This window comes from Macrobrachium rosenbergii, chromosome 8 (assembly GCF_040412425.1).
Source record: "Macrobrachium rosenbergii isolate ZJJX-2024 chromosome 8, ASM4041242v1, whole genome shotgun sequence".
NCBI lineage: Eukaryota > Metazoa > Arthropoda > Malacostraca > Decapoda > Palaemonidae > Macrobrachium > Macrobrachium rosenbergii.
Window position 1 is genome coordinate 37,242,346 of NC_089748.1, and position 12,500 is coordinate 37,254,845.

Below are 12,500 nucleotides of genomic sequence, written 5' to 3' on the forward strand. Positions count from 1 at the left end.
CTCTCTCTCTCTCTTATCAGATTTAGTTTTAATGAAATAGATTCAAGAATTCTAAATCATTAACCTCCGCTTGTAAAGACCAGTAATGTTTCTCTCTCTCTCTCTCTCTCTCTCTCTCTCTCTCATATCAGATTAAGTTTTAATGCAACACATTCCAGAATTTTAAATCATTCATCTTCGCTTATAAAGAACATAAATACCATTTCCACCACCATCATTTACATTTTTCAAACGGCGAAGGAAAAATAAGAAATAAAAATAAAAAAAAAAATCGCATACCCTTAGTGATCTGTTCTCAGACCCATCAGATAACATTTTAGGAAATGAAGGTTATGAGAAATACTTTCCATTACTGCTTCCATTAAAGCCACTAATGAGTTCATTTTACTTACTGAAACTGCAGTTGTAATTGTTGAACGAAAAAAAAAGAGATGAGAATTTTCTCTGCATTTTTGTTATTAGTTTTCCGTAAAAGAAAACTATTGCGCCGGCTTTGTCCGTCCGTCTCAGCACTTTTTCTGTCCGCCCTCGGGTCTTAAAAACCACTGAGGCTAGATGGCTGCAAATTGCTATGTTGATCATCCACCCTCCAGTCATCAAACATACCAAATTGCAGCCCTCTAACCTCAGTAGTTTTTATTTTATTTAAGGTTAAAGTTAGCCATAATCGTGCTTCTGGCACAAGACAGGATAGGCCACCACCAAACCGTGGTTAAAGATTCATGGGCCGCGGCTCATACTGCATTTATACCGAGATCACCGAAAGATATATCTATTTTCGGTGGCCTTGATTATACGATATTTTTTGTTTGAATTTTAGGCGATTATTTTATCACTGTTCATTTCGGAATTTCAAAGTCTGTTGAAATACAGTTACTTAATGTATATACACATACACACACATGCACATGTATATATAAATTATATATACACACATACACACACACACACACATATATATATATATATATATATATATATATATATATATATATATATATATATATATATATATATATATATATACTGTATATATATATACATATATATAACTGGGGCATCAAGGATAAGTCCTTTTCCACATGAGCCACCTCTTGTACCTAGACAAGGCTCACCAGCAACATATTGACCCCCCCAACTCATGCTGCACGGTACAGCTAGTTCCTTCTGAGAACACTTTCATTTTACATAATTAATCCAAGAAAACACTTTAACTCATGTGCTCATAACAGAACTTCACACAAAACTACAATGCAATTCAGAACCGGATTTCTACTCTGACCTATGAATAGAATTATGAAATAACTAATCTACGTCCCATTTTTAAATAGTATTGAGATGGCTTTGTCTGTCCGTCCGCACTTTTTCTGTCCGCCCTCAGATCTTAAAAACCACTGAGGCTAGAGGGCTGCAAATTGGTATGTTGATCATCCACCCTCCAGTCATCAAACATACCAAATTACAGCCCTCTAGCCTCAGTGCTTTTTATCTTATTTAAGGTTAAATTTAGCCATAATCATGCTCCTGGCAACGATGTAGGATAGGCCACCACCTGACCCTGGTTAAAGTTTCATGGGCCGCGGCTCATACAGCATTATACCGAGACCACCGAAAGATAGATCCACTTTCGGTGGCCTTGATGATATGCTGTAGAGGGTGCACAGAAAACTCGATTGCGCTGAAGAAACTTCGGCGAATTTTTTACTGGTTTAAATAGTATATTTACTTATTTCAAATGAATTAAGTGTTTTTAGTTTTGTTTTTTATTAAGAAACCATTCAGAATTCCCTCCAAACCTCGCCAAGAAACCCAGCGAAAGCATTCCAGCACCCAGCGAACAATATCCATGAGGCAATAGGTCAGCGGCATTGGCCATCTTGGGAGACGGGTTGCTGACAGTTAGTTTGAGTTATATCTGGCAGCAACATTGCACTTGGCTCCCCCTTAACCCCCCCTCCCTCTCCTCTCCCTCCTCCTCCTCCCTCCCCTCCCTTCTCGAAGCCGCCGAGGCAATAACGGCACATCCGCAGTCAAGGCGTGAAAATCGCAGCGGACCTCATTCATTAACGCCACCCCGGGCCATTAGCCAATCGGATCGCGCAGTTCCCGATGCGGCCGGTTCTCATTGGTTATGGTGGGGATTCCGGCGCGCGGCCGAAAGTATTCCAAAACTCTCGCCCGGGCCGGTTCTTGTAACAGGCGGTGCAATCAACATTGCTAGGGAGGCCGTGATTGGACCATTGTTCAATGGAGCTTGAACGGTGGTGGTGCTCTCTCTCTCTCTCTCTCTCTCTCTCTCTCTCTCTCTCTCTCTCTCTCTCTCTCGTGATGGAAGGCTCCCACCCCTACCCTTGACATTACGTTAAATTAAGAAAACAAATATGAATGGGTGTATGTGTACAGTATATGCAAGTGCTTGTGTGCGTAGCTGCCTGTGTACTGTATAATAACCTACATTGCTTATGTTCCTGTGTCTATGTAAAGTTTGCTCTCTCTCTCTCTCTCTCACACACACACATATATATATATATATATATATATATATATATATATATATATATATATATATATATATATATATATATATATATATATATATATAATCAGGCTTTTGCATCAGTGTGAAAACCGAAGACTCTTACAAAACGTTGGGAAGAAGAGCAACACTTTGAGAGCGAGTCAGAATTCATTACCATTTCTTGTTTGCTAGACCAAAACAAGAAGACATGTTAGGGAGATAGAGAGAGAGATAGGGGGGGAAATGAACCGTATACAAAAGAAGGAAGGAAAAGGGGGAAATGAGGGAAGGAGATGAGGGTTAGAAAAAAGAGGGGAAGGGAAACTTTCCCTCTCCCTTCCCCCCCTTCCCCCCAAAAGAGCGAAGTTTCAATTTTCTCAGACAGCTTTCGGTGAATCAGCCGCGAATTCCACCCATTAGGTTATCAGTGATTTTCATCCGTCGTTGACAAAGCTTTTTTTCTTTTCCTTCGGTAATCTCCTTCACCCCTACTCTCTCTCTCCTCCTTCTCCTCCTCCTACCCTCCCTCTCTCCCACTTCTCTCCTCCCTCCCTCCTCTGTCACCTACCCCTTGCCTGCAACCAAATCTAATACCTCAAAACTTCGAAGGAAGGAAGGGAGGGAGGGGGTCCACTCCCCACTAAACGCCCACTCCCTTCCCTCCCTCCAATTCTTGAATGGAGGGTCCACTCCCCATCAAACGCCAACTCCCCTCCCCCCTCCAATTCTGGAATGGAGGGTCCACTCCCCACCAAACGCCCACTCCATTTCTCTAATCCAGTTCTGGAATGGAGTGTACCACACTCCCCATCAGCGCCCACTCCCCACCAAACACCCACTACATTTTTCCAATCCAGATCTGGAATGGAGGGTACACTCCCCATCAGCGCCCACTCCCCACCAAACGCCCACTACATTTTTCCAATCCAGTTCTGGAATGGAGGGTCCACTCCCCACCAAACGCCCACCCTCCACCAAACACCCACTCCCTCTCAACCCTCCAATTCTGGGATGAGGAGTCCCCTCCCCACCAAACGCCCACTCCCCACGAAACGCCCACTCCCCACCAAACGCCCACTCCCCTCCCCTCCCTCCTCCAAGTCTGGAATGGAGGGTCAACTCACCATCAAGCGCCCACTCCCCACCAAACTCCCACTCTCTTCCCTACCTCTGATTCTTGAATGGAGGGTCCACTCCCCATCAAACGCCCACTCCCCTCCCTCCCTCCCTCCAAATTTGGGAGATAGGGTCCACTCCCCACCCCCCACTCCCCTCCCAACCCCCAACCCCGCCCACCTCCACCATTCTTAAACGCATCCCCGGCGCCTTTGTTGTTGTCGATGTGAATCTTTCTGATGATTAATCGAGTTTCTGTTGGATTTCGTCTCGAGAGCTTTTTCTTATCGGCTCTTTTTGGTGCTCATATCGATCCCCTTTCACGAAAGCTTCGCTGCATTCCATTTATAAAGCTGTAGTACTGGGATCATAGTATTTTAGCGATTCGCAAAATTGTTTGATTGTAGTGTGTTTTTTCCCTCTATGTTTTAGTTATTTCACCAAAAAAAAAAATGCTGTCATATTGAGCTGGTTACTGGTAGCATTGAGCAAACACTTTCAGTAGTGCTGTTAGTGCTTTTAGTTTTCTGTAAGAGAAAACTACTGTGCCCGCTTTGTCTTTCCGTCCGCACTTTATTCTGTCCGCACTTTTTTCTGTCCGCCCTCAGATCTTAAAAACTACTGGGGCTAGAGGGCTGCAAATTGAAAAGTTGATCATCCACCCTCCAATCATCAAACATACCAAATTTCAGCCCCCTGTCCTCGATAGTTTTTATTTCATTTAAGGTTAAAGTTAGCCATAATCGTGCGTTTGGCAACGATATAGGCCAGGCCACCGCCGGGTGGTGGTTGAAGTTTCATGGGTCGCGGCTCATGCAACATTATACCGGGACCACCGACAGATAGATTTATTATACGCCGTAGCGGCTTTACAGAAAACTCGATTGCTCCGAAGAAACTTCGGCGCATCTTTTATTTGTTATTCATTCATAAGAAAGAATTTAACTTTCATTCAGGTATGTCAGAAAGATGAATCTGTTGCGGTATATTTGTGTATTTCTAGCCCGGGTATTTTTTTGGCATCAGATATTCGGAAAAATCTATCCTCGTAGCATTGCGCGTGAGGAGCAGCTTCTGTACTAAATATACAGAAAACATGACAAAGAAGGACATTTGGAAGCACTTGCTCGCTGCTAAACTTAGCGCAGAGTGAATAAAAATAGACACGCGAGAGAGAGAGAGAGAGAGAGAGAGAGAGAGAGAGAGAGAGAGAGAGAGAGAGAATAGAATAGGAATGAAAGACAGAGAGAGAGGGGGGGAGGAATGAGAGAGAGAGAGAGAGAGAGAGAGAGGGAATGAAAGACAGAGAGAGAGAGAGACAGAGAGAGAGTGAGAGAGAGAAAGAGAGAGAGAGAGAGTGAGTGAGATGGAAGCAAAGAGAGAGAGAGAGAGAAGGAATGAAAGACAGAAATAGAGAGAAAGAGAGAGAGAGAGAGAGAGAGAGAGAGAGAGAGAGAGAGATGAGGAATGAAAGACAGAGAGAGAAAGAATGAAAGTGAGAGAGAGAGAGAGAGGGAGAGAGATGAGGAATGAAAGACAGAGAGAGAGAAAGAGAGAGATGAGGAATGAAAGACAGAGAGAGAGAGAGAGAAAGAGAGAGATAACGAATGAAAGAGAGAGATAGAGAGAGATGGAAGGAAAGAGAGAGAGAGGGAGAGAGAGGAGGAATGAGAGAGAGAGGGAGAGAGAGAGAGAGAGAGAGAGAGAGACTCTAACGTAATCAAAGATGACAGCCCAAAATTCAAGCACATCAGGGGAAACTTAGTTAAATTTTAAAATCCCTCACCGTCGCCCCTCCGGTGGCTAATTGCTTATTTATATAGCTGCGCTCCGTGGGGGGGGGGGGCGGGGGTAGGGGCAGGGGGTCACCACGACCGTCGTTGCAAGAGAATTGCAAGAGTGACGTCACTGAAGGGTAACTGGACCTGAAATGGAGGTCCTCTAAAATGGTTATTCATATATTTTGATGCAATAATTATTAATCTGCTTGCACTTCACGTGGTGCACTGTAGGCATTACTTAAGGTTCTCAGCAGCGTTCCTTCCCCCTACCTGCATCCTCCTTTCATTCCTTTTACTGTCCCTCCATTCATATTATCTTTCTTCCACCCTCTTCCAGCAATTGTTTCACAGTGCAACTGCTTTGAGGTTTTCCTCCTGTTACACCTTTTCAAACCTCATTTATTCTCATTTTTCCTCTCAGCGCTGAATGCCCTCATAGGTCCCAGCGCTTGGCATCAGGCCTAAATCTCATGTTCAGTTCCAGTTCGATTCTGTGTATAATTATTATTACTAAGTGTGTGTGTATATTTATATATATGTATATATAATTTATATAGAAATATAATATATATATATATATATATATATATATATATATATATATATATATACATATACATACAAGAATTAATTTACTGTTTAACAACATGCATTCAGAGAACTAGTTCCTGAAGAGTCTCGGCTACTCTCGAATATTTCTCAGGTAAGACAAACAACACTGAACTCTGCAGCAACTTCTGGAGGATCAAAGTATCTCCTGATCTTGTCAGTTCCAGTGTTCTCCAAGTTTTATTTGCACTCTTGAGCATTATTTACTTCCAGTAAGGCGTAATTTAAGATTAGTTTCACCCAGTTTCACTTTTGGATGTTTGCCTGAGCAAATTCTGCTTTAATTAGTGATTTTCATTGACTACAAAGGGCATGTTTTATCTTTTTGCATTATGTATGTGTTTTATATATATATATATATATATATATATATATATATATATATATATATATATATATATATATAAATTATATATATAAATTATATACATACACACATTATTAGAGAGAGAGAGAGAGAGAGAGAGAGAGAGAGAGAGAGAGAGAGAGAGAGAGAGAGAGAGAGAGAGAGAGAGAGAGAGAGAGAGACGTACATAATATAAAACAAACGTCCAAATGACAAATATATATTCAAACAAAAGCCGTGAATTCTTCTTCACATCTGTACCATAATAAAACGAAACTCTAGTTGTACCTTCTTCCTGTAGTAGTGTCTGTACCGAGCAAAACGACCCGAATAAAGGTGACCCCATCCGGCGACCATGAAATAACTCTGTAGGAAATCCACTGTCCCGCAAATTTATGCTGCACTCAGGGAAGAGAGCAGCTTGCATGCTAGTAGTAAAAACGAAATGCCTTTGTTTATTCGGCCAGCTAATACAATAGGAAAAAAAAACAAAGGCAGTTCTGATGATAATAAAATATCTGCAAAGGCCGTTAGCGATGAAATTATATTCGTTCGCATTATCGTATCTGGCGCTTCACGGCAGCTATGTAGTTTCATTCATAAGCATTAAAATTCTCTGCATTTTTTTTTTATTATAGAGTTATAACAAATATCTCTGCCGCCCTTATTTCGTTTTAATATAACCGAGCGGATCCCAACATCGGGATTATGAAAACATAATTCTCTCGTAATTGTGGCGGGAATAGAGGGCACACGACGTAGAATATTCTATTTGAAGTTCATTGTTTCAGTTAGACTCCCTCACCCCCAACCCCGCCCCCGCCCCCATTATCATTACAACTATTTTTGGAGGGTCGCGAACCATTATAATACACGTATCATAAAGTGTCGGATGACACGGAGTACCTAATTCATGGATTAGTTTTTTTTTTTCTTATACATCTACCGGTTCCGAGATAAGCTTTCGGACGTAATTCCGTTTACCGATTCAGCGCATTGGCGGTACTTTTTTTTCCCCCCTCCGGTAATCTCCGATTTCAATCGGCTAATTCGGGATGAATAGAATCATCTATTCTAACTTTCCGCTAAAGAATATTCTTTCCGTGTAGAGAAAATATCCTGATATTGTTGCAGAGAATGACTCCCGTGTCTAACAGCTGGTTTAACATTAAATAAATAGAGAAAAAATGCGCTTTCAAGGTATGACCTGGTTTAATCTCATCGCGTTCCCAGCAATGAATAAACCGTTTGAAATACAAGTTCATTCCGAAACATGATGCTCATTTTCTTATTCTTCTTCTTTCTGTGATTATTATTTTTTTTTTATCAGTCATCCTATTCGAGTGGGTGGTTTTTATAGTGTTGGGGTTCCGGGTTGCATCCTGCCTCCTTAGGAGTCCGTCACTTTTCTCACTATGTGCGGTGTTTCTAGTAGCACACTCTTCTGCATGGGTCCTGGAGCTACTTCGGCATCTAGTTTTTCCAGATTTCTTCTCAGGGATCTTGGGATCGTGCCTAGTGTTCTTATGATTATGGGTACAATTTCCACTGGCATATCCCATATTCTTCTTCTTCTTCTTCTTCTTCTTCTTCTTCTTCTTCTTCTTCTTCTTCTTCTTCTTCTTCTTCTTATTATTATTATTATTATTATTATTATTATTATTATTATTATTATTATTATTATTTGACTCAAAAGTTAAAATCTTGTTACAGTAATTTTTAAATTTCTACTGAATTCCAAACAAGTTTTATTATTATTATTATTATTATTATTATTATTATTATTATTATTATTATTATTATTATTATTATTATTATTATTATTGATTTGACTCAAACCGTAACAAATTTCGAAAAAAATTTATAAAAATTTATTTAGTAAACAGCTCTTTTAATGTGTATATTGGTGTAACTGAATATGCAAAATGATGGAGTTTTCTGGAATCCCTTTGAAAATTTTGTCACTTGAACAAACACTATGTCTGTGTCGATTCGTATTTCGAAGAAAGAGACAAGAAATCGTTTGAAAATCTTGTCACTTGAACAAACACTATGTCTGTATCGATTCGTATTTTGAAGATTGAGACGAGAAATCCTTTGAAAATCTTGTAACTTGAACAAACACTGTCTGTATCGATTCGTATTTTGAAAGTCTTGTCAATTTAAGCAAACGCTGTATCTAAATCGATTCGTATTTTGAAGAACGAGACAAGAATACGTTTGAAAACGTTGTCACTTGAACAAATATTATGACTATCGATTTGTATTTTGAAGAACGAGACGAGAAATCCTTTGAAAACCTTGTCACTTGAACAAACACTATGTCTGTATCGATTCATATTTTGAAGAAAGAGACTCTAAAATGTCAGATCTGTTATATCAAAGGCTATTTCTCAGCTCACGATGAAGGAAATCTGAAATATAAAAAAATAAAACCTCTCTTGAAGACTCACGTTCCTCCTACAACCATGGCGCCCCGGTACGATCATAATACGCGTAACGCTTTTGTAAAAGCCGAGGGTTTTACACCGTGTTTTTCAGAGGGTAATCGGCTTTCTGCCCCCAGCCTGATGCAAATTGGGGGAAAGCTGAGGCTAACCTGCTATGATTCATTTTCCTGATTCCCGGTTTTTGGCGACAATTTGCAGCGCGTGATAGGGAAAATTCTCCCCTCCCCTCCCTTTTTTTTTTTTTGCTGGCGAATCGGGAAGTGTCAGTATGAATTCGGTGATGGTAAATACTTCCAAATTAGAAATCCTTAGAGTTACATGCACTTTCTCTCTCTCTCTCTCTCTCTCTCTCTCTCTCTCTCTCTCTCTCTCTCAGACGGATCTTCAGCCTCTTCTCTCTCTCTCTCTCTCTCTCTCTCTCTCTCTCTCTCTCTCTCTCTCTCTCTCTCTCTCTTTATAGAATCCTCAAACCACCTTCCTGTGGGTGTGCCTACCTCCAAGGCCCCATTGAAAACATTCGCGGGACGCCAAAAGAATGTCATCTGCAGCAAGAACTAAATCGTATTAGTAGCTGGATTCTGAATAGAAGTAATTTGTGTTTCATAAGCATGCTGACTGAACACTAATGACCAATTAGAACGCTTCAGGTGTCACAGGCCCCGCCTCCACCTCTCCCCATCAGCCAATCATCACGCTTCGCTTAACACTTCATTTGCATACCTATATCATACGCTGCCTTATGCTGACATTTGCATGTGTTGGTAATGTGGTATAATGTGTCGGAAGCTGTGCAATAGGTAGTCTTTCCTTAGGCAAGAGGAGTCTCTGACTTTCGTAGTTTTCTTCAGCTTCAGGAAAAGCAGCTTTCTCTCTCTCTCTCTCTCTCTCTCTCTCTCTCTCTCTCTCTCTCTCTCTCTCTCTCTCTGTTTAATCCTATGCCTCAGGAACTTTATGCTTTAGGCAGGAATTGTCTTTAGTTTTCATGTAATACTAAAGCTCTGGAAGACTCATTTCAGTTTATGAATGTAATTTTCATTCTCTCTCTCTCTCTCTCTCTCTCTCTCTCTCTCTGTTTAATTAATCCTTTGTTTCAGAACTTCTTGCTTTAAGCAAGAAAAAGTCTAGTTTTTAGCTTCAGGAAGACGTAGTTTACAGTTTTGTGAATTGTATTCTCTCTCTCTCTCTCTCTCTCTCTCTCTCTCTCTCTCTCTCTGTTTAATTAATCCTTTGCTTCAGAACTTCTTGCTTTAAGCAAGAAAAGTCTAGTTTAGCTTCAGGAAGCGTAGTTTACAGTTTGTGAATTGTCTCTCTCTCTCTCTCTCTCTCTCTCTCTCTCTCTCTCTCTCTCTCTCTCTCTCATCATGTTTAATCCTCTGCCTCAGGAACTTTCCCCCTCCAAACAGTGGCTACGCAAGCGTCTTCCATCTGAACAGGCATTAGGACTAACGCTCTCTCCTTCCTCTTCTTACAATTACTTCCAGGAATCAAATATTGAAAACTCATAAATCATGCGGAAGAGAGACAGCCGACGTACAGAGAAACTTCATCCAACCCTATCCCCACCCATCTCCACATCTCCCAATCCCTCTCTCGCTCTCCCATTAAATAAGGAAAAGAGCGAGGGAAATCCGCACTGAGGGTCCGAGAAATACTAGGGGCAGGGAGAGACCTCCTTGGGGAACCCCGCACCGCCCTTCTCCCCAGCGCGCTCGGTCGGAGCTGGGGAAGATTGGGGAGAGAGCGAAGCCTTCCCCACAGTAGCTGTCACGATCGAAGGAAAGGGGAGGAGAAGGCTTGTGACGAGAGAGAGAGAGAGAGAGAGAGAGAGAGAGAGAGAGAGAGAGAGAAAGGGGCCCATAGATAGGTGTTGAGGGGATTGCTGATGATGAAGAGTGTAGGGAATCGGAAAGGGGGGAGGGGAGACTTAGAGACACTTTTTGTGCTATCAATATGTTATTGGCCGAGGGTGAATTGAATTAATCTGTTGTGTTTGTTTGTTTACAGTTGTCGGCTGGGCTCTCTCTCTCTCTCTCTCTCTCTCTCTCTCTCTCTCTCTCTCTCTCTCTATGTATATATATATATATATGTGTGTGTGTGTGTGTGTGTGTGTGTATGCATATATGATGTATCTATGTATGTATACTAACACACACAAACATACTGTATACATAAATATATATATATATATATATGTATATATACAAATATATATACATACATATATATACCCATAATGTTTTTCATCAGTAAGCCTTCGAGTCTTGAACGTACACTAAGCGAAATCAGCTGAATAAATTTGTGTATATTTATTAATTAAGAAATATCTATACACCAAACATACATCTTAGTTATTCCTCAAAGTCAATCTCAGAATCTGCCCTGAACTTCTAAAAAATAGAAACCATTCATTACCCCGTCCTTTGTCAACTAGTCAAGCGTCTGCCGCCATTACCCTCTCCTCTGAAATCCGCTGCGAACTCTCAAAACAGCACGAAATGGCTCATCCATTTCGGCAAATATTCACCCCACCGGTAGAAAACTATATTACCACGGTCGCTGGACACTTCGTCCCGCTGGACACTCTATCCCCTGACATCTCATCGGGGTGCAGACAGTCAGTCAGTCAGTCCTCTGGACTTTTCGTCCCTCTCTGCATTTTTCACGCTCGGCTCCGGACCCGCGTTTTCCCCCTCTTTATTTTGTAATTTTGTTCGTCTCTGGACAAAGTACTGAAGTATTAGCTTTTGTAGTGGTGGGAGCTGGATGTTGGGGCAGGGGGGGGGGGGGCTTTAATTCACGATTTTTGGAAGAGATTAACAAATCTAACTGCAAGTCTTAAAACTCATCATAGCAGTTGCCGTGGCCAGAGAGTAATTACATGACATGCCTTTGAAAGGCAAATGGTGCTCCTTGTTCCAGAAAAAAACTAAAGAAATATATATATATATATATATATATATATATATATATATATATATATATATATATATATATATATATATATATATATAAATCAACTCCCCTCCGTTTTCCCTTTACAGGGACGTACCCCAGAGAACTCTTCTACCTTGCATACATATACTTTATTCACGACAGGTTGGGATTGCTAGTCCCGTCTCTCCCCAAAACAGCCAGATTGCAACATGGGCCGAGTTAGTTGGAAAAGGCTCCGGGCTTTCGTTGGGAATACCTGTCCACGTGCTGCTGCTGAGGTCAACGGCTCTTTCTCATATATACTTTTTCCTCTCACCTTTACGCCTTTTGGCCCCAGGGAATTGGTTTCAGGAAGCGTCAGCTCTCAGGCTCTCACCAAGCATTTTTAAGATAGAGCATCTAGACCCACAAACTGGCGGTAATGAAGCCGTTTCTGTCGGGGTAACGAGGCACTTTCTAAAAGTAATGGTTCTTTGGAGTAAAATTCAGTAAATTTATAGTGATAATAATAAATAAATTAATAAATAAGACAAATAGATTCATTTTTATTATAGTTATGCAAGTTATACCCCAACATTCGTTTTCTTCAATTCCGAAAGAAAAGAAAATGAAATGAAGAGTCTAAGTGATACGAGCGTGTGAAACATAACTGAAAAGGAATGGGGTAGGGGTAATATATTTGAGAACCACTGGGCTAGACCGATGCTCTTCCCCACCTTCTGCGCAGGTAGCCCACCGCAGATAGC

At 41.0% G+C, this 12,500-nt stretch overlaps 1 long non-coding RNA gene across 1 annotated transcript in view; it reads left to right on the forward strand.

The window, feature by feature from the left end:
* Positions 1-12,500, forward strand: part of LOC136840713 (uncharacterized) — a 114,471-nt gene that overhangs the window by 89,893 nt on the left and 12,078 nt on the right. The window lies entirely within an intron of this gene.